A 21,694-nucleotide genomic window follows, 5' to 3' on the forward strand; every position below is an offset into this window, starting at 1 on the left:
ATTAATTAATAAAGTCAATTTTTCATATTTGCATTAACTTTCCCTGAGGAATTCAGTCTCTACCAGCACTGTCTACTTGGGGAATGATGAGGTTAGTAGGTTGGTGCAAACGTAATTGTGGCTTTGGACTGTGAATTTTAAATCATTATAACTAGGATTAAATATTTTTATTAATCAAAATAGGACCGATTACAATCAACACATTTTTGCCAATGAGAAATAAGTTTATTCCTGTAGCACAAAAATCCATGCTTAGGGATTCGAAGAACTCTTGGAAAGCATTTTCTGCCTCCTGCTGGTTGTGGAAGCATTTTCCCTGCAAAAAGTTGTTGAAATGCTTGAAGTAGCAGTAGTCAGTTGGCAAGAGTTCAGGGGAATATACTGGATGACACAAAACTTCGTAGCCCAATTCGTTCAACTTCTGAAGCATTGGGTGTGCGACGTGCACTCAGGCATTGTCATGGAGAAGAATTGGGCCCTTTCTGTTGACCAATGCCAGCTGCAGGCATTTCAGTTTTTGGTGCATCGCATCAATTTGCTGAGCATACTTCTCAGATGTAATGGTTTTGCCAGGATTCAGAAACCTGTAGTAGGTCAGTCGGGCAGCAGACCATCAAACAGTGACTATGACCTTTTTTGGGTGCAAGTTTGGCCGTGAGAAGTGCTTTGGAGCTGCTTGCCAGTCCAACCACTGAGCTGGTCATCGCTGGTTGTTGTATAAAACCCACTTTTCATTGCATATCACAACCCGATTGAGAAATGGTTCATTGTTGCTGCACAGAGTAAGAGAAGACTTCAAAGAACACTTCAAAATGATGATTTTTTTGATTTGTGGTCAGCTCACGAGGCACCCACTTACCAGGTTTTTTCACCTTTCCAATCTGCTTCAAATAGCAAATGACTGTAGAACGGTCGACATTGAGTTCTTCAGCAATTTCTTGTGTAGTTTTAAGAGGATCGGCTTCAATGATGGCTCTCAATTGGTCGTTGTCAACTTTTGATAGCCAGCCACTATGCTCTTCATCTTCAAGGCTCTCATCTCTTTGTAAAACTTCTTGAACCACCACTGTACTATATGTTCGTTATCAGTTGCTGGGCCAAATGCATTGTTGATGTTGTGAGTTGTCTCTGCTGCTTCACAACCCATTTTGAACTCAAATAAGAAAATCATTCAAATTTGCTCTTTGTTTAACATCATTTCTCTAGTCTAAAATAAATATAAAATAAGTAATAGGTCATTAGCTAAGAAACATAAAGCAAAGAATTATGCATTAAAATGATGTATAACATAACCACATTTATTTAAGAATTTATTTCAATATCAAATAGCAAACTTCAAAAATGCAAAAACCACAATTACTTTTGTACCAATCTAACAGAACAATAAATAAAACTTAAAGAATGGTTGAATTAGAAGCCATGAAACAGACTGTTCTCTCATTTGTGTAGGCCTCAATATTCCTCTAACTTTTTGCAGGAGGCTTCTCAGAATACTGAGGATTTTGGCATCTGATTTACATACCAAATGACCCCTATAGCAACTGTGAATTGGAATTTTCACTTTCCAATTTCAGTCTAGTTGGTCATTTCCAGTATTTTTATCTTTTTTAAGTCATTTCAGCCATTCAGAATTAATCCACAGCCCCTATATCAGGAAGGGATGGAAAACAGTCGAAGATGAAGGACGATGAGGCCCAGAAACCTCCAGGGGTTCCAGGAGATCAGGGGCAATATTTCGAAAATTTCCAACACTAATGGATAGGCAGAGAGGTCTTGTTAATCTTAAACATTCATCTTATTAATTAAATGATCAATTCTTACAGTCACTCAGAGCCTACAAACACACATCAGCACAACACAGATATTGCTGCAGGTGGTCTAAGAGCCTAGAATTCAGGAAATTTATTTAACCTTTCTTAGATCTCAGTTTCTTCATTTCTAAAATAGAATATCTGTACTACCAGAAATCATATCTATACTGTACTACACAATCAGCCACAGCCAAACATCATTGTCAGCTGTTAAAATCAGAAGCATCTCCTGAAGAAAACATTCCTAAAAATGTGGTCTACACTACTAGATTCAAGACCTACCGTGAGAGCACTCAGGTTAGTGAAGAGTTATAGTAACTTGTATAGGCTATTCTTGGAGCAAAGTCCAAGATAACCACTGGCTAAACTACAAATTACATACCAATAAAGGTGCAAAGTCAAAGAGTAACTACAGAATAAGAAAAGTATGATACATGAATCCAATTCACTATGCAAAATATCCTCAAACACACAGGCTCCAAAAACGGGCATCATAGATGAATTTAAGTACACTAAAGAACTTTTGAGAACCTACAAAAATGTGTTTATCTTGCTTACTTTCTTCTTATAAACAAACAGGTCAATAGCCTTCCAATCATCTAGTGATAGCTAATTAGGAAACATACATTTTAAAAGATCCTATTCAAGTCAACTGTACCTCAATTTTAAAAATCCTACACAGTACTAAACAGTACTAAAACCTTAAATTTAGGGATACTAATATGTAAGAATTATATGGAGAAACTAGAAACACTTAAAATCAGTATCATAAAAAGAAGGCATAGGTAGATTATGGATAGAAAGATTCAATACAGTAAATATATAAATTTTCCACAAATTAATCTATAAATTGATAGTAACCTCAATGAAAATTCAACTGGGATTATTTATTTTTTAACGAAACTTGATGAGTTGATTCTCAAGTTTGTCAGAAGGGGTAAAGGTGAGAGAATGACCAAACTCAAAAATAATATTAACAAACACAAATGTGAACTTGTCCTACCAGATGACATAAAATATTATAAAGCTATAGTAATTAAAACAGTATGAAAAAATTTTTTTTAATTTTAAATGGACATGAGTTTAAAATAAATAAATAAAACAGTATGATACTGGTATAAAAATAGACAAACATAACAATGCAACTCAATAGAGTCCAAAAACAAACGCAAGTATAAATGAGAATTCAATAAATGATAGTTATCATCTAAAAATCAACAGAGGAAGGATGAACTATTTAATAACTGATACTATGCAACTGGCTACCATCTTTAAAAAAAATTAGATTCTTGTACATCATATGCAAAACTAAATTTCAGGTAAATTAAAGTTCTAAAACAACACAATACAAGCAAAACAAAAGAACAACAACAAGAAAACCCAATCACAGGATAGTACCAGCAGGAAATAAGATTGAGAAAGACACTCCAAAATAAGAATCAAAACGGCATGTTTGACCATATAAATAATAAAAACTTCTGAACAGAGAACGATAACATAGATATAACCAAGTGACAAGCAACAGACTGGGAGAAAATATTTTCACCATACAAAGGTGACAGTGTAATATACACTGTATACAAAGACATCCTACTAACAAAGAAAAATGCTCAATACAAAAATGGGCAAAGGATAAGAACAAACAATTCAGAGAAAAGGAGAGACTAGATGCTCAACTTTACTGGTAATCATGAAAATGTAAATTAAAGCAATGTAATTTCATTTTTCACACATCAGTTTGGTTAAAATAAAAAGATGTATCTGGCTATGGCAAGGACCAGGGGTGGGGGAGAACCCAGCATCTTGATAGTTTGTGGGAGTGTAAATTGCCTAAGCATTTTTAGAGGGCAATTAGGTAGAGTCTAACAAAATTTAAGTTTGTGGACCCTTTGGCTCAGTAATGCCATTTCTAGAAGTTGTGCTACTGAAATCGGAGAAGGCAATGGCACCCCACTCCAGTACTCTTGCCTGGAAAATCCCATGGATGGAGGAGCCTGGTAGGCTACAGTCCATGGGGTTGCTAAGAGTCGGACACGACTGAGCGACTTCACTCTCACTTTTCCCTTTCATGCACTGGAGAAGGAAATGGCAACCCACACCAGTATCCTTGCCTGGAGAATCCCAGGGACGGAGGAGCCTGGTGAGCTGCCGTCTATGGGGTCACACAGAGTCGGACACAACTGAAGTGACTTAGCAGCAGCAGCAGCTACTGAAATAGTTGTACATATGCATAAAGACACATGTACATGACAGTTGATGTTAGCATCATTTGTAAACAGAAAATCTAAATGCCCACAAATATATGAATAGTTAAATAGATTATTGTATATATTATAAATAGAGTAGAGCTATCTACATGTGCTGATATAGAAAGCTATCCAAGATATACTGTTAAGCAAATAAATGCATGGCACAGAACAAAAGGCAATATTTGTGCATGCATTTTTATCTGTGTATAAATATATCAAAAAAGGACCAGAAAGCCACACATAAAAATTCTGACAGGTGATTACAAAAGGAGAGTAAGCTAAGCTTAATTAGAGAACTTTCATTTTTTACGTTATGTACTTTCAAACTGTTTGAATCTCAAAGTACATATATACATATAAACTTTAAAAATCTTTAATTTAAAAAAGGTTATATTCTATCTACACATCTCTAAATGGCAAATATCACAAAGTAAGACTGATGATTTAAGTGTTTTATTAATTCCAGATCCTAAGAGAACAGCAAAATAAATAACCTAACATTAGGAATAAATATCTCTACATAAAAAGTTATCCAATTTTATGAAAAAAAGAAAAACAGTACCTGCACAATCACAAACTTATTTAGAATTTAAAACTAAATCACTGTTGAGAATAGCAGCAAAAATCAATTCAAATGTTTGGATAAAAATTTCCCTGGAAAGTGATCCATTCCTCAAACAAAGGAGAAACAAAAGTATAATATAGCAACACAGAAACACACTGCATGGGCATGAAGTCAAGAGTTATAGAAGGAGACAGAAAACAGTCCAGTTTTATAGCCTAGAAACAGATGGAAATTTAGAGACACACTGAGTTGAGAGGATCCAAAAGGCACAGCAGCAGAATTTTAAAAGGAAACATATTTCAGTGAAGCCTTATTCTAGGCACTTGAGTTCAAAATTATAAGCAGGATGTTCTGGAAATGACACCACCATGGCAGACAATGTAACCACACTACTTCTAGTCTCCAGAATGACCCCTTGGAGCACTTTCAGAACTTTACTGTGCCAACCTCTCTCAACTGTTTTTTTTTTAAGAAAGAGAAAATTAATCTAGTTTAGACAACAAAGAATCATCTTCATTTTTAGTTCATCAACCTGTGCACAACAGAAGGTGTGAAGAAAAATCAATATTTAGCTTTAAAAAGTAGTACATGTTTTTAAAAAAATTTTGGTATAAAATTTACCTTCATGATTACATTTTTCTTAATCGAAAATTAAAGTCAGTCTATGAATACACATTTTTGATGGTATAGCTATCAAATTCTAGCCCAGCCTGGGATTTAACATTGACTACAGACAACTATCCCTATTTATATAATGCAGACCAGAATATAAGGGATTCTTGTTTCTTGATGAGAATCTGACTTTTTCACACAAAGGAAATGTCCTAATAAGTGATAAGTTTATGGGTAATTTTTATGGAAAACTTTTTTCCCTGCTGTAACTACACAACAGGAAGAATGCTGGAAACCATTTTGCAAAATGGACAACCTCTCCCACCTCTCTAGCCTGAATTGGTGAAAGTTGCTCAGTTGTGTCCAACTCTTTGAGACCCCATGGACTTCATGGGATTCTCAGGCCAGAATACTGGAGTGGGTGGTGGTTTAGCCACTAAGTCGTGTCCAACTCTTATGACCCCATGGACCGTAGCCTGCCTTTCCCTTCTCCAGGGGATCTTCCCAACCCAGGGATGGAACCCAGGTCTCCCATAACGCAGGCAGATTCTTTACCAGCTGAGCCACAAGGGAAGCCCAAGAATACTGGAGTGGGTAGTCTATCCCTTCTCCAGCGGATCTTCCCAACCCAGGAACTGAATGCAGGGGTCTCCTGCATTGCAGGTGGATTCTTTACCAACTGAGCTTAGACCCAATTATGCCCTGGAATCAGTCAAGGAAGTAACACAAATCTATTACTCCCACTCTTCCTTTCCACCTACACTATCCCCTCTCTCTTCCACCCTCAACTCTCAGTCTCAGGCACAATACAGACACTCACCAATTATACCTCTTTTACAGTTTTGGCCTCACTATCAATCTTTTAATCTCTGCACCACAGGCAATAGAAAGCATACTGTATGTTCTAAAGAGCAAGATATCAGACTTCATCAAGATTAAAATTTCTGTGCTTTCAAGGGCACTACCAAGAAAATGAAAATATGACCCACAGGATAGAAAAAAACATTTACAAATAATATATCTGGATAAGGGACTTATACCAAAAACATATTTTTAAAACTTTACAATTTAGTAATAAAAACAACCCAGCTTTAAAAGTTATACAAGATAGTTTTTAAAATGCAATATTCTTCAGGGAAGAAAAGACAAATGATCCAAATAGACATTTCTCCAAAGAAGATCTAGAAATGGCCAGTAAGTATGGGAAAGTTGCTCAACATCATCAGTCATCAGGGAAATGCAAATCAAAACCATAATGAGATATCAGTTCACACCCATTAGAATGGCTATTTATTATTTTTTCTTATGCCTTGATTCAAGCAATTCATTCATGTATATTAGAATTTCCTCTCCCTATGTGGTCCCTGCAGAAGTTTCATTTCGGATGGCTATTCAAAAAAAAAAAAGGCCATGTGAGACATGAAAGATACCCACAGCATTAAGTCACTAGGGAAATGCAAGTCAAAACCACAATAAGATACCACTGTACACCTACTAGAGTGGTGATAATTAATCAAACAAACATAAAATGATAAGTGTTAGTGAAGATAAAGAAACCACACATCATTGGTAGGAAGGTAAAATGGCACAGCTGCTGTGGAAAATAGTTTGGCAGTTCCTCAACAAGTTAAACAGAATTATATGATCCAACAATTCCACTCCTAGCTATATAACCAAACGACTGAAACAGATGCTTGTATGTCAATGTTCATTGCAGCACGACTCACAATAGTGGAAAGATGGAAGCAAGCGCTCATCCAACGACAGATGAATGGATAAACAAAATGTAATATATACATACAGTGAACCATCATACAGCCATAAAAAGGAACGGATGAAACTTAAAAACATTATGCTAATACTGTATGATTCTACTCATATGATGTACCGAAAACAGGCAAATTCAGAGGTAAAAAGTAGACTAGAAGTTACTAGCAGCTCGGGGAAGGGACGAATGGGAAATTATTGCCTAAAGGTAGAGTCTTTGGTGTGAAGAGAAAGTTTTAGAAATCATGGTAATGGTGGCACAACATTATAAATGCAATTTATGCCACTGAATTACACACTTCAAGTGGTTGAAATAGCAAATTTCATGATATATTTTGTGTGTGTGCTCAGTCACTCAGCTGTGTCTTACTCTTGGCGAACCCAAAGACTATAGCCCAGACAGGATCCACTGTCCATGGGGATTCTCCAGGCACGAATACTGGAGTGGGTTGCCATGCCCTCCTCCAGGGGAATCTTCCCAACCCAGAGACTGAAGCCAGGTCTTCTGCATTGCAGGCAGATTCTTTACCATCTGAGCCAGCAGGGAAGCCCTTGATATATTTTATCACAACTAAAAAAAAATTAGTAACATACTAACATATCAAAACCTTTGAACTGTACACTTTAAGTGGATGAGTTGTGTGGTATGTAAATTATATTTCCAAGTTATTTTTTTAAAAACACAGAATATGATTTCTGCAAAATAAGAAACAAAATTTCTAAAACAAAGAACCAATTAATTAAATAATGTATGTAATCTATAGAGTATGATATCATCATGTAGATTATGTGGTAAAAGTACATTTATTAACATGATAATATATTTGTGATATTATCAGTAAAAAGCAGGTTTCCAGAGTATGAGTCTACTAAAAAAAAATAAATCTCTGGAAATGTATGTCCCAAAATATTAATTAATGGTGGTCTTTTCTGGATGGTAACATTACTGGTGATTTTTACACTGTTGTTTTACTCATCTGTATTTTCTAATTTTTCCATAATGCATGTGTACTATTTGTATAATTAAAAAGTAACCGAAAGTAAAAGCACTCACATCATTAATAAGAGGATGGTTAAGGTATATATACAGGCTTAGCTAGTGACACTTACCCAATCATTAGGTCATTCACTCCATTTGGCATCTAGTAACCTATTTTGACAGAGAAGGCAATGGCAGCCCACTCCAGTACTCTTGCCTGGAAAATCCCATGGACGGAGGGGCCTGGTAGGCCGCAGTCCATGGGGTCGCTGAGAGTCGGACACGACTGAGCGACTTCACTTTCACTTTACACTTTCATGCACTGGAGAAGGAAATGGCAACCCACTCCAGTGTTCTTGCCTGGAGAATCCCAGGGACGGGGGAGCCTGGTGGGCTGCCGTCTATGGGGTCGCACAGAGTCGGCCATGACGGAAGCGACTTAGCAGCAGCAGCAGCAGCAGCAGCAACCTCTTTTGAATATAAAGAGCATTTATACTATAAACTTTTCCTTAAATCTAGTTGCCCATTCTAGGATTTTTAAATCTAAGCTAACTCCAAATATTTTCTCTAAGTAGAAAGCCCATTCGTATTTGGTAGACTCTAAAATACCACCTTGAGTTTTTAAAAATCTGTAAACTGACTAGTGTGGGCAATCATTTCCTTATGCCATAGTAAACAATGGGAAAACAATGCTTCCTCAAACTACTTTAAATTACTCTTTGATCTCTTTACCATAGACCTTTTCTAAAATAATGTTACTCTTTACACATTTTACTGAGGGCCATGTACTGTGCTGAACATGGTAGAAGCATTATGGTATTTTATCTTTATAACAACCCAGTGAAACTGGCATTATTATCATGACTTTACAAATGAAGATACAGAATCAGAAAAGTTAACAATAATAAGTGGCAGACTGAGATTTGAGCCAACATCTGATTTCAAAGTCTACATTCTTTTTAATACTATGCTATATTGTAAGAAAGTTGGCTCAACATCCCATTTCTTAAATATTTAAATATTTTTAATTAAAAAAAAATTCATACATACACAATTGTTCCATTTCAAAAAGCTATTCCTTTTCCCGCCTTTACACATACTTCGTTACCACTCTGAAGTTCTATGTAAATATAAAATTCAGTGGGAATTTATTAAGTACAATTCCTTGGTACTCCCATTCATATAGCATACAATGGCAAAGAATATATATCTATTCACAGTGACTGCATAATATACCTCCTGAATGTGACTACATAGGATTACAGGATTACTATCTAACATTGAAGTCTTGGAATACAGATCTGTTTTAGGGCTATCTAGACCATCTACTTTCAAACTTCTCATTTTACAAAAGGGGAAACTGAGATAAGCTGACCTGCTAATTAGCGGAGACTGGCACTTGAACCCAGGTCTTGTGACTTGCAGTGACTATTACTCCACAGTGGACCTCTGAGGGAATTCCTAGGTGACAGACAAGGAGACATAATCTTGCCATCAAGCTACTGTGGCCTTTGCATGTCAGAATCTGCTAGTGGAAATTAAAATGGAGACTCCAAATTGATGGACTTCATCATTTTGTTGTACCCTAGCAGGGAGATGAGAGCAGGAACTTGATCCACACACAGAGTCAGGCAAATCTGACCCACCACTCAGCCAGACTCTGACCATCCTTGCTTCATTGGCTTCACTCTTGCCTTTTCCCATTCTTGACACCATTTCCACTTGTCTCATCCAATAATCATTCAACAAGTAGCAAATAAAAATTTCCAATTTAAAAACCTAAATTAGGACTTCCCTAGTAACACAGTGGATAAGAACCTACCTACCAATGCAGGGGACATGGGTTGGATCCCTGGTCCAGGAAGATCTCACATGCTTTGGAGCAACTGAGCCTGTGTGCCACAACTATTGAGCCTGTGCTCTAGAGCCCGGGAGCTGCAATTACTGAAATCCACGCCTAGAGCCTGTGCTCCGCAACGAAGAGTAGCCCTGGCTCGCCACAACTAGAGAAAGTACATGCAAAGCAAAGAAGACCCAGCATAGCCAAAAATAGATAAATGAAAATTATTTAAAAAATAAAAAACTAAACTAGCCATCAAGTCAACTCCCAATGACATAATAAAATATCCAGGCTGTCTCTTTACTCCCAGTAGACACCAAGAGGAAAAAATCCATGTTATTATCAATATCCACCTAAACTATACTTAATTGTAAAGGTAAGTCCCATAGGCCAAATTAAATACACAGAACTTTCCAGTGACAAACACCAACAACTACTACATCATGGAAATTCCAAACAAAAAGTGAGCAAGGAAGGAGTCTTTTTGTGATGTCCCAAACTGAGCATATTTAATTGCTTGTTGGTATAGAATATACCCTAATGATGAATGGAACCAACTTACTGGTCTTCTGGAGATGGCTGATGGAAACCAAGCATGGAACCCTGTGTTTTTTTGGGACCCGGTCCCTCAAAGTTTCTGAGAATGGAACATAGTAACTGGGGCTTCTTCCTTTATCAAAGTTCAACAAGCAGCAGAAAACTGTCAGCAAACAGTATGTCCAGTCACACCTGTTCTCTATTAAATTCTAAATGCTCTTATCACATGTTTAGTCTGTAAATATGTTCTTAATTTAACTGAAATGTTAGAGTAAATATACTTTCATATGGTAACTGGGCTAAAAGTACCAGCTTTAAAGCTAAGAAGAGTCGGTGTGATCAAGTCAACATAACACAAAGAATAAGACAGTTATCCCCTGCCCCCTGCTATGGTTCTTCTAGCAGTCATGTAAGGATGTAGGAGGTGGACCATAAGGAAGGCTGAACGCTGAAGAAATGATACTTTCGAACTGCAGTGTTGGAGAAGACTCTTGAGAGTCCGTTAGACTGCAAGAAGATCAAACTAGTGATTCTTAAAGGAAATCAACCCTGAGTATTCACTGGAAATACTGATGCCGAAGCTGAAGCTCTAATACTCTGGCCACTTGACGCAAAGGGTCAGCTCATTGGAAAAGACCCTGATGCTGGGAAAGACTGAGGGCAAGAGGAGAAGGGGGTGACAGAGGACGAGATGGCTGGATGACATCACTGACTCAATGGATGTGAGTTTGGGCGAACTCAGGGAGACAGTGAAGGACAGGGAAGCCTAGTGTGCTGCAGCCCATGGGGTTGCAAAGAGTAGGACATGACCTAGAGACTGAACAATAACCCCTGCTTCCACCCTTTCTCTCTTATCTGGTCTAAAAGTCTCACTACAAGAGAGGTTTCTCTGAAATGCTCTGAATTTCAATTCAGAAGGACACTGTTAAAAATACTATAATCCTAAAAAAAAAGAAAAATACTGTACTCCTATGTGACTTTCGGAGAGCTTTCAGATTGCAGTCCTCTCCTATTAGCATCTTAACTAGAATGTGGTGTTTAATCGACTACTGTCACTAAAAACATTAACCCGAAGGATGTAAATGAAGTAGATTTCAGTGGGAGTAAGGATATGGTGAAGAACCAGAACTAAAGAGGTGTTCTGAGCTAGGGCAGACTTAGGTAGAGGTGTCTAATTTTGATGGGGCTGGAATATTCATTCAAAATCCCTCCGAGCACAGCACACTCATGTAGTTATTAATATATAATTTTATTATTATTACCTTTCAAAGCATGACTGAGCTGGCCAAAAATTAAAAGACTAATTCAACTTCATATAAATCAAGAAAGCACAAGTCCAGACGAATGAGAGTGCTGGATTTGTGGCTGCCCTGGGGATGTCCCCATCCCCAAGTCACAAGTGGCTGGAGCCTAGGATTTAACAGGCCACAAAGAAGGGAGAAAAGACAAAGACTGAGGCCTAAGTAGGATTAGAAGTCGGATCAATGAGCTCCACATAAAGTCAGGACCTCTGAACCATGATACCCTTGGTGCTTGACCTAGGAAAAAAGAACCTACCATGCAGAGAAAACAGCAAAATTTCCTAACCACAAGCCTATACTGATTAAAGAAACTTCTAAAGGATATACTTCAAGAAAGAAAATGATCTCAGAGAGAAGATCTGAGGTGCAAAAATAAATGGTTAATAAAGACAGTGGTATATATTTTTTATTATAACAATTTATTATTATTATAATTATGCATATTATTGCAAACAAACATTTGTTATAAAACATTAACAGGTCATTTGTAGGGATTAAAAAAAAGTCAATATAGAATTAAAATCCTAAAAAAAAAAAGAAAACAGAATAAGATAGAAAATAGAGTCAAGTGTCCTAAGGTATATTGTTTACAGAAGAGTAAAAATATTAATATTAGACTTAAGTTAAATAATATGTGTGCTTAAAATTTCTAGTGTAACCACTAAAAAGAGATTGTATAGCTTCCAAAGTAGGAAGGAATAAATCACAAGGGAAAAAAATCTTAAGCAACGCAAAAGAAGGTTGAGGTAGTAGGGGTGGCAGAAGAGCAGGTAAAATTAACACAGGAAAAGTAAAATAATGATGATAATAATAAACATAATATTTATAAAGGACTTATCATGTACAGGCACTGCTCTAAGTACTTTATATACATTAGCCCATATACTCCTCACAACACCATTCTGAGGTAAATAGAATATATTATTATTATTATTCCCATTTTACAGATGAGGAAATTGAGGCACAGAAACTAAACCTTTGCTAAGAAGATCTCACACATGGCATGTGTTATGATACAGATTCATACCTAGACAGTCTAACTCTCGAGTCTGAACTCTACATATGGCCTAGTAGACAATACACTAGGTATGACAGTTTGACATTTGTTCATGTCCTTTCAAATCCATTTTTCTTCAGTCTAACAACTAAGAATGCCAACCAAAGTGTAGCTACTTACACTGCTCAAGACATTTCCTTCACTGACTATGGATAGGCAAGCACAGAATAGGAAAGGAGAGAGATGCCCACATTATAAGAAGTGACTAATACAAAGTAGGCACTGTGCCAGACATTTTACTACATGGATTTTCTTGGTTAATCCTCATAATCACCCTATAGAGTAGATTAGTATCACAAAAGCTCTCACCCTTATGGAGCTTATGGTCTAATGGAGGAGACAATCCAATAATCATAAAAGTAAAGGTGGTCTGCAAACTGATAAATGTTATAAAGGACAACATAATTAAAAACTGGTAACTATCATAAAGAACAAAAGAATTACAACTGATAGAACACATAATTGAGAAATCTGACCTAGTCTAAAAATGTGAGGGCCAGTTTCACTGAGGAAGTCACTTTCAGCTCATGGTTCCCAAACTGTATGCCAAAGTGCCCTGGAGCACTGTAGCGAATTCACAAGAGTGCCCTGGATTTACATTTTTAAGGGAAATAGAGCAATACTGAACATCTATTAGATATCATGTGAACTATTAGCTCAGGGTAGCTCATGATTTCAACTTTAGATCATGCACATTCTTTTTGAAGACACACCTTTGTGATGCTGACTTTTTGGTGGGCAGTTGCTATAATAAAAATAAGTACCACATGAAAATTAAAGTGGAAAGGGAAATGAGGATGAAAGTGGCCAATCTGATTCCAAGGTATGAGAAACTGGGCAGTGCCCAACAGGCATTTACATTCCATTAGTAAGTGATTGGGTTATATGAGAGTGAAATAAAGCTGCTACTTTTACCTTTTAGCTTGTATGTACTTTTTCTTTAAACAGCTACTAGATTGTTAGAAAATACTTGAGCATTGTTTGGATCTAATTACTGGATAAATATAATTAATCAATAAATAAATATAATTACTTAATAAATACATTTATTTTGAACCAAGGTGTTTGTGAAAAAAAGTACAGAGACACAGAGGACACTATGAACTGTAAATGTTTGGGAATCTCTGTATTACACTAAGAATTGAAGAATAAGTAGGCTTTTTAAACACCATGCAGTAGAATGAGCAAGAGCAAAAAACAGGGTCCCTATTCTTGAAGACATTACAATCTAGTTAGGGAGGCAAAACTAAAAGATAAACAGTTTTTCATTTGTTTTTGGCCACACTGCATGGCTTAAGGGATCTCAGTTCCCTGGCCAGAGACTGAACCCAGGCTACAGCAGTGAAAAGTCCAGAATCCTAACCACTAGGTCACCAGGGAACTCCCAATAAACAATTTTAAAACAATTTGTTAAACTTTAATATTTGCAAAAATCTTTCATATCTTTTCTCATGAAATTATATTAAGTATGTGTCTATCTTCACTCTAAATTAAGAGCCCCTAGAGGTTAGTATCTCCCAACACAGAGCAAATAGTTTGCGTTTAGGAAGTGTTTTCTGGGTCAGTCTCACTTGCATCAGTTTACTCTCCTTAGGCTTTTCTCAGAATTGAAAGCTCCAACTCCTGTGTGTAAGGGTAACTCTGCTTTAAGTGTTCTCCATTACAACACATCTCTTGGCTGCTTCTTTCCTACTGTCCTTCAAAAGTCAGCTCATACATATTCACTGCCCCCCAGGAAGCTTTCTCTGACCAAATGAGCTGTAATTTAAATGTCCCTTATCTAAACGGTCTATTTGGTTTATTTCCATCATAGGATTTACCACTCTTTTCCTGTAGTAGTCACTGTTTAACTTCCATATCTCCCAGCTCATTGTAAACTTTTGACAGCAGGGTCCATGCCTTATTCACCTTAGCAACTATCATAGGGCCCAGCTCTCAAAGACTGTTTTCTGAATAAATTACAAGTACAGGGAAATTTTTTTTAAGTTTAATTATGCCTTTCACCTTAATGGACTTCTTGGGAAAAAATGAGTTATTCAGGAAAACTCCAAGGAAGAGATTAACAAATGTGCAAAACTTAAAATGACTGATAACTATCCAGTGCTAGTAAAAAAAAAAAATCATACACCACTGTAGAAATGTAATTAAGTATAGTGTTTTTGAAAGATAATCAAACTATTATCAATTAAAATTAAAAATGCATTTATCTTCTGACTTAGCAATCCTACTTTTAGGAATTTTGCTTGCAAAAATAAAAGCATCCATATGCAATATTATATTTACAAGGAAGTTTACTGAAGCACTGTTTGCAACAGCAAAATAATTTCTGAAAAGTATGCTAAATGTCTAGCAATAGGGGGGAAATGGTACAACTATGCTATGGTAACATCCGTATTATGGACTATTCTGTAGCTACTAATAAAAATGAGTTAAGTCTATGTGTGGAGACCTGAGAGGAGAGCCATGATACATTCCATAAAAAATAGAATAATCCCACTTGGAGGTAAAAAAGGTAAACATATGCACTTTTATTTATAAAAATACTGAGAAAGAATTAATACCAGACAGTTAATACTGGTGACCTCAGGGTTAGAGTCACCAACAACTATGTATTACAATTGTAACTTAAAATGGAAAGAAAAAAAATCAAGTTTTCAAAAGCAATAACAGTAAATAATCTGAACATACTCTCCCTCCTCCAAATTCTTAAGGAAAACAAAAACTCCACATGACAGTTACCTTTAATGAGACGATAGTGCTCTGGGAGAGCTGAGGATTCTATGGACTCTCTTTTTAGAGATGATTTAAACTTTACTTTAAATAAACAAACTTAAAATCTAGTTGTCCAGTGGATCTTCCTAGTTTCTTTAATGAGTGATAGTTCACTTTAGGGATTTGTAATCAGGAGTTTGAAAATTTTACAATGCTCATCAGACTTTTACAACTATACCATTTACTCACTGAGAATAAACTGAAGTGTTACATGAGAAATCAGAGAAAGACAGAGGTTTCAATCAAACACTTATGGTCCTGAAATTGGAAGCACTGCTACTTGGGCGCCCCCTGGGGACAGAATTTAAAATTTTTTTACATCCTCAAGACAAACTAGTGTGCTATATAACTGTTAATTCAAAGAACACTTACTAAGTGTTCCAGGCATTGTGCCTATTATGTACCAGGCACAACGTTCAACACTAGAGACAAAAAGATAAATAAAATCGAGTTTCTGATTTCTATAATGCATACTTAAAGTCAGTATCACCCAAAACTTTCTAAGTACAGCAGGAAACAATGGAAACAGTGACAGACTTTATTTTCTTGGGCTCCAAAATCACTGCAGATGGTGACTGCAGCCACGAAATTAAAAAGACACTTGCTCCTTGGAAGAAAAGCTATGACAAACCTAGACAGCATATTAAAAAGCAGACACATTACTTTGCCAACAAAAGTTCATATAGTCAAAGCTATGGTTTTTCCAGTAGTCACATATGGATGTGAGACGTTGGACCATAAGGAAAGCTGAGCATCGAAGAATTGATGCTTTTGAACTGTGGTGTTGGAAAAGACTCTTGAGAGTCCCCTGGAAAGCATGGAGATTAAACCAGTCAATCCTGGAAATCAACCTTGAATATTCATTGGTAGGATTGATGTTGAAGCTGAAGCTCCAATACTTTGGCCACCTGATGTAAAGAACTGACTCACTGGAAAAGACCCTGATGCTGAGAAAGATTGAAGGCAGGAAGAGAAGTGGACGACAGAGGATGAGACGGTTGGATTGGCATCACCGACTCAATGGACATGAGTTTGAGTAAACTCTGGGAGTTGGTGATGGACAGGGAGGCCTGGCGTGCTGCAGTCCATGGGGTCACACAGAGTCGGACACGACTGAGCGACTGAACTGATCAGCAGGTAGAATACAAAATATAAACTACTCATACAGGTCCCGGAGAAGGAAACGGTAACCCACTCCAGTACTCTTGCCTGGAAAATCCCATGGACGGAGGAGCCTGGTAGGCTGCAGTCCATAGGGTCGCTGAGTGTCAGACATGACTGAGCGACTTCGCTTTCACTTTTCACTTTCGTACACTGGAGAAGGAAATGGCAACCCACTCCAGTGTTCTTGTCTGGAGAATCCCAGGGACGGGGGAGCCTGGTGGGCTGCCGTCTATGGGGTCGCACAGAGTCGGACACGACTGAAGCGACTTAGCAGCAGCAGCAGCAGCATACAGGTCCTGGAGGAAATTACAACACAGAAGATGATAAAAATGCTTTTGGGGTGCTTCAAAGAGGAATTCGGCATGAATATAAGCTTTAGCATAATTTGTTCATTTAAGCAAAATGTTCACCATCTTTAAATAGAGTAGAATTAAACAACTCAGCTAACAGATGCAAAATTGTGGTTACTGTTTTCGGACAAGTTTAGGTTTGGCATCATGATTTTTCTTGGGCCAAAACAATACAAACAAAGCTTAATTTAAAAAACTAAAAAATAACATGGTATCCTAACATCAAGTTTTTGTTGTTGTTGTTGTTCAGTCTTTAAGTCATGTCCCACTCTTTGTGACCCCATGGACTGCAACACACCAGGCTTCCCTGTGCTTCACCATCTTCCGGAGTTTGCTCAAACTCAGGTCTATTGAGTCAGTGATGCTATCCAAGCATCTCATCCTCTGTTGTCCCCTTTAACCACAATAATAATAACTCCACTCTGAGAACCTGAGTCTTGATTGCACTGATTTAGGAAATGGCTAATCTTCATAAACAAATTGAGGATGAGAAAACAGACTTAAAACAATTAGTTATAAAATAAAACTGAAAAAGATCAGTTCAAATAAATGGGCAAAATTCAACCTCAAAGCCTCCTTCCAATCTTTCCTTCCCAGTTCACAACACTTTCAGAAGATACTGTATCAGATTTGCCTTTTCTTCCTCAAGGTCTGGGAGAGCAAGCAGCACAGGTAGAATTCACAGCCAGAAAAACAACCAGAAAAACAGAACAACAACTAACAAGCAACAGCTTCCCTCTGTGACACAACCACAATTCCAAAGTCCCAGGACATTAAACAGCCAGCCAGTCTCAGGTCCTGTGGCCAGGGACCAAAGAAGTACTTCTGGTGGCCTGAGTTGGAAATTAATTTAATTTTCCCAAAGGAATAATTCTATTTCAGCCACATTTCAGGTACCGTATGAGCTGAATTAGCAATGGCATGATAGTTGGGAAATTCAACCTTTATTATATAACTTTTTCCCCATAGAAAAATAATTAGTTCCAAAAATTACATCGTTTGGAATTCAACTTACATTTGCCTGTATAATAAAGCATTGAGTCAAAATGCAAGAGACTCACAAAAGAAAAAACAAAAACAAAAAACCTCTGACTTGACTGACCACAGACATTCCATTGTTTAATCTGCTAGAAGACAGCAATTACTGAATTATAAACTATTCGGAATAAAAGGTAGCAGTTTAAAAGAGTTTAAATTCATATAATTGTTGAAATTTTAAAGAATAGGATAGTATGGAACATATTTCATCATGAGAATCTTATAATTCTTAACAGGTTTAAAATCTTGCCGGCCATTATCGGACAGAGTAAAGAATAAATACTAGTTACAGAATGTAGAGATAATGTTTAATCCAGTGGAGTAATATGGGTATCATTAGTTTGGGTGTGGACACTTAAAGTCACATCATGATTCAGAGACAAAATACTTAAATGCTTTCAAATACATTAGTCATAAACCAATTTTTAAAAGTAACACTACAAAAAAAAAGTAATACTACAGTGTACTTCAAAGTAAAAATAACCAATCTCATAAATTAAGAACAGGAACTCTAAAATAGAGGGAAAAAATTATTTGTATCTACATATACCAGATATTTTATCTCATTTTATATTCACGAATGCCATACCAGATAGGTATTATTTCTCCCTTTTCACAGAGGGACCAAGCTAAAAGTAACAATTTCTCTGGGACTAAAGTGATAGTAAATGGAGTAGTTAGGGTTATGGTCTGAACCTACATTTGTTTGATTCTAGTAAATGGCTCCTTAGAATTCGAGAAAATATTTGCAAACGAAGTAACGAGGGATTAAATCTCATAAATATACAAATAGCTCATGCAGCTCAATATCAAAAAAATCCAAAAATTCCAATCAAAAAATGGGTAGAAGATCTACACAGACATTTCTCCAAAGAAAACATCAGATGGCTAAAAGGCATCACTACATCATCACAAGTTATTAGAGAAATGTAAATCAAAGCTACAATGAGGTATCATCTCACACCAGTCAGAATGGCCACCATCAATAAATCTACAAACAATAATTGCTGGAGATGGTGTGGAGAAAAGGGAATCCTCCTTCATTGTTGGTGAAATGTAATCTGGTACAGCCACTATGGAGAACAGGATGGAAGCTCCTTAAAACACTAAAAATAAAGCTACAATATGATCCAGCAATCCCACTCCTGGGCATATCTGGAGAGAACCATGATTCAGAAACATATGCACCTCAACGTTCATTGCAGCACTATTTACAATCACCAGGATATGGAAGTAACCTAACGATTCACAGACAGAGGAATGGATAAAGAAGATGCGATACATATATACAATGCAGTACTACTCTGCCATAATAAAGAACGAAACAGGGCCATTTGCCACAACATGTATGGACCTAGATATTGTTTGAGTGAAGTAAGTCTGAGAAAAACAAGAATCATATGATATCACTTACATGTGGAATCTAAAACATTTGGTACAAAACAGAGTCACAGATACAGAAAACAAACTTACCAATGGGGAAGGGAATGGGGGACGGATAAATTGAGATATTAGGATTGACATACACACACTACTGTTTATAGAATGCTTCCCTGGTAGCTCAGCTGGTAAAGAATTCACTTACAATGCAGAAGACCCTGGTTTGATTCCTGGTTCAGGAAGATTCCTTGGAGAAGGGCTACCCACTCCAGTATTCTTGGGCTTCCCTGGTGGCTCAGACAGTAAAGAATCAGTCTCCAATGTGGGAGACCTGGGTTGGGAAGATCCCCTGGAGGAGGGCATGGCAACCCACTCCAGTATTCTTGCTTGGAGAATCCCCATGGACAGAGGAGCCTGGTGGGCTACAGTCCATGGGGTCCCAAAGAGTCGGACACGACTGAGCAACTAAGCTATACACTAAAGTATATAGAACAGATAACCAACAGGGACCCACTGTATACTACAGGAAACTCTACTCAATACTCTGTGATGACCTGTATGGGAAAAGAATCTTTAAGTAGGTGGAGATATGTATCAGTTCAGTTGCTCAGTCGTGTCCGACTCTTTGCGACCCCATAGACAGCAGCACGCCAGGCTTCCCTGTCCATCACCAATTCCCGGAGCCTACTCAAACTCATGACCATCATGTCGGTGATGCCATCTAACCATCTCATCCTCTGTCGTCCCCTTTTCCTGCCTCCTATCTTTCCCAACATCAGGGTCTTTTCCAATGAGTCGATTCTTCACATCAGGTGGCCAAAGTATCGGAGTTTTAGCTTCAGCATCAGTCCTTCATGTAAAACTGATTCACTTTGCTCTACACCTGAAACTGTCACAACACTGTAAATCAACTATACTCCAGTAAAAATTAAAACAAAAACAAACAAAAATAAAGTCTTTTTTCCTTCCCCATCATGCCATTTACATGTGAGTTATTTCATACATACAACAAAAACTTGAAATAAATTGTCATGTCTTTTCAAAAGTGAGAAGAACCAACAAAAATAAGCAGAAAATTTTTATCTATTTCTTCGTTGATTTAGTTCCACTTGTATTCCTACAACTGATCAACAATTATCAATACAACTATAAAACACATAATGAAGATATTTATGTTACCATGCAACTATTTCTGGATGCTCTTGAGAGAATAAAATATAGTACAGGAGTGGGCTGTATGAACCTGAGAGAGGAGTAAAATCCCAAAGCTAATAAAAGCCATGAGTTTGAGCAAGCTAGGGGAGTTGGTGATGGACAGGGAAGCCCGGGGTGCTGCAGTCCGTGGAGTCGCAAAGAGTCGGACACCACTGAGTAACTGAACCGAATTGAATAAAAGCCATATCCTGGAACAGAGGAGGGAATAACTTCAGAGGTTCTGGGTCAAAATCTTTTTGGTCACTGAGTTTCACAAGAATTCTCTGGTGTTTTACAGCACGACTGGCCCCCTCTTCTGTTTCTAAATATCTCATCTTCTCCTCTCCCAAACATTCCCCGGATTCTCCAGGAAGTCTTTCACTCACACTGCAGCTAATCACGTATCTATTAGAAAATTGTTTAACGGAATCGAACCGGTAACCTTATCACACTTTGGGGGCGAGGGGGAGAATAACACCATTTTTAGAGTTGGGAGGCATTTCATATTGAGTTTAAATCTGTGTGCACAGCCTCTACTCTTGTAGCGGGGACAGCGGAGACTCAGAGAGAGGAAGTGACCTGGCCACGGACTAGGCGTGAGTTGGCAGCCGGGCCAGAGGTTGAAGTTTCATCTCATACTCCACGCTTTTCCAACCTCACGAAAGCGGGTTGGGCCTTAGGGCTGGTACTAACCATGAAGAGTTCAGAAAGAGCAATCAGCAGATCCCAGAACACCTAAAGTCCTGTCGCCCGGGGCTCCTTTCTAGAGTAAAGACCAGTTTAGCTACCTGTTTAGAGTTCAGAGGGCCTGCGGGAAGGGGAGGGCTGAAAAACCCGGTCTCTCCTGAGGCAGCTGTGGGCACACCCCGGCCTCTAACCCAAATCGACGCAGCCGCCGCCTCCACCCGCCCCACAACCAGTGGTACACTGACCTTCTACGCGCTCGGGGTCCACGGAAGCGGACCCTCCAGGGATCCCTCTCCCAACCCACTCTCGAGACGAACTTGGCCCCCAAAATGTAAGGGAAGAGACGTGCAGAAACAAAGCAACCCCAAGCGATTCCCTTCGTTTCTGTGCG

The 21,694-nt window shown here is 37.8% G+C and overlaps 1 protein-coding gene and 1 long non-coding RNA gene across 3 annotated transcripts in view; both read right to left on the reverse strand.

The window, feature by feature from the left end:
* The window catches only part of CMPK1 (cytidine/uridine monophosphate kinase 1), a 35,446-nt gene that overhangs the window by 13,229 nt on the left and 523 nt on the right, over nucleotides 1–21,694 (reverse strand). The window lies entirely within an intron of this gene.
* LOC145507058 (uncharacterized) lies at nucleotides 15,223–21,691 on the reverse strand. The gene is made up of 2 exons (XR_014054529.1): nucleotides 21,549–21,691; nucleotides 15,223–16,950 (listed from the first exon to the last, which is right to left on the reverse strand). It is a non-coding gene; the product is annotated as an uncharacterized LOC145507058 (long non-coding RNA).

The sequence above is a fragment of the Giraffa tippelskirchi genome, chromosome 5, assembly GCF_054371585.1.
Source record: "Giraffa tippelskirchi isolate mGirTip1 chromosome 5, T2T-mGirTip1v1.2.pri, whole genome shotgun sequence".
NCBI lineage: Eukaryota > Metazoa > Chordata > Mammalia > Artiodactyla > Giraffidae > Giraffa > Giraffa tippelskirchi.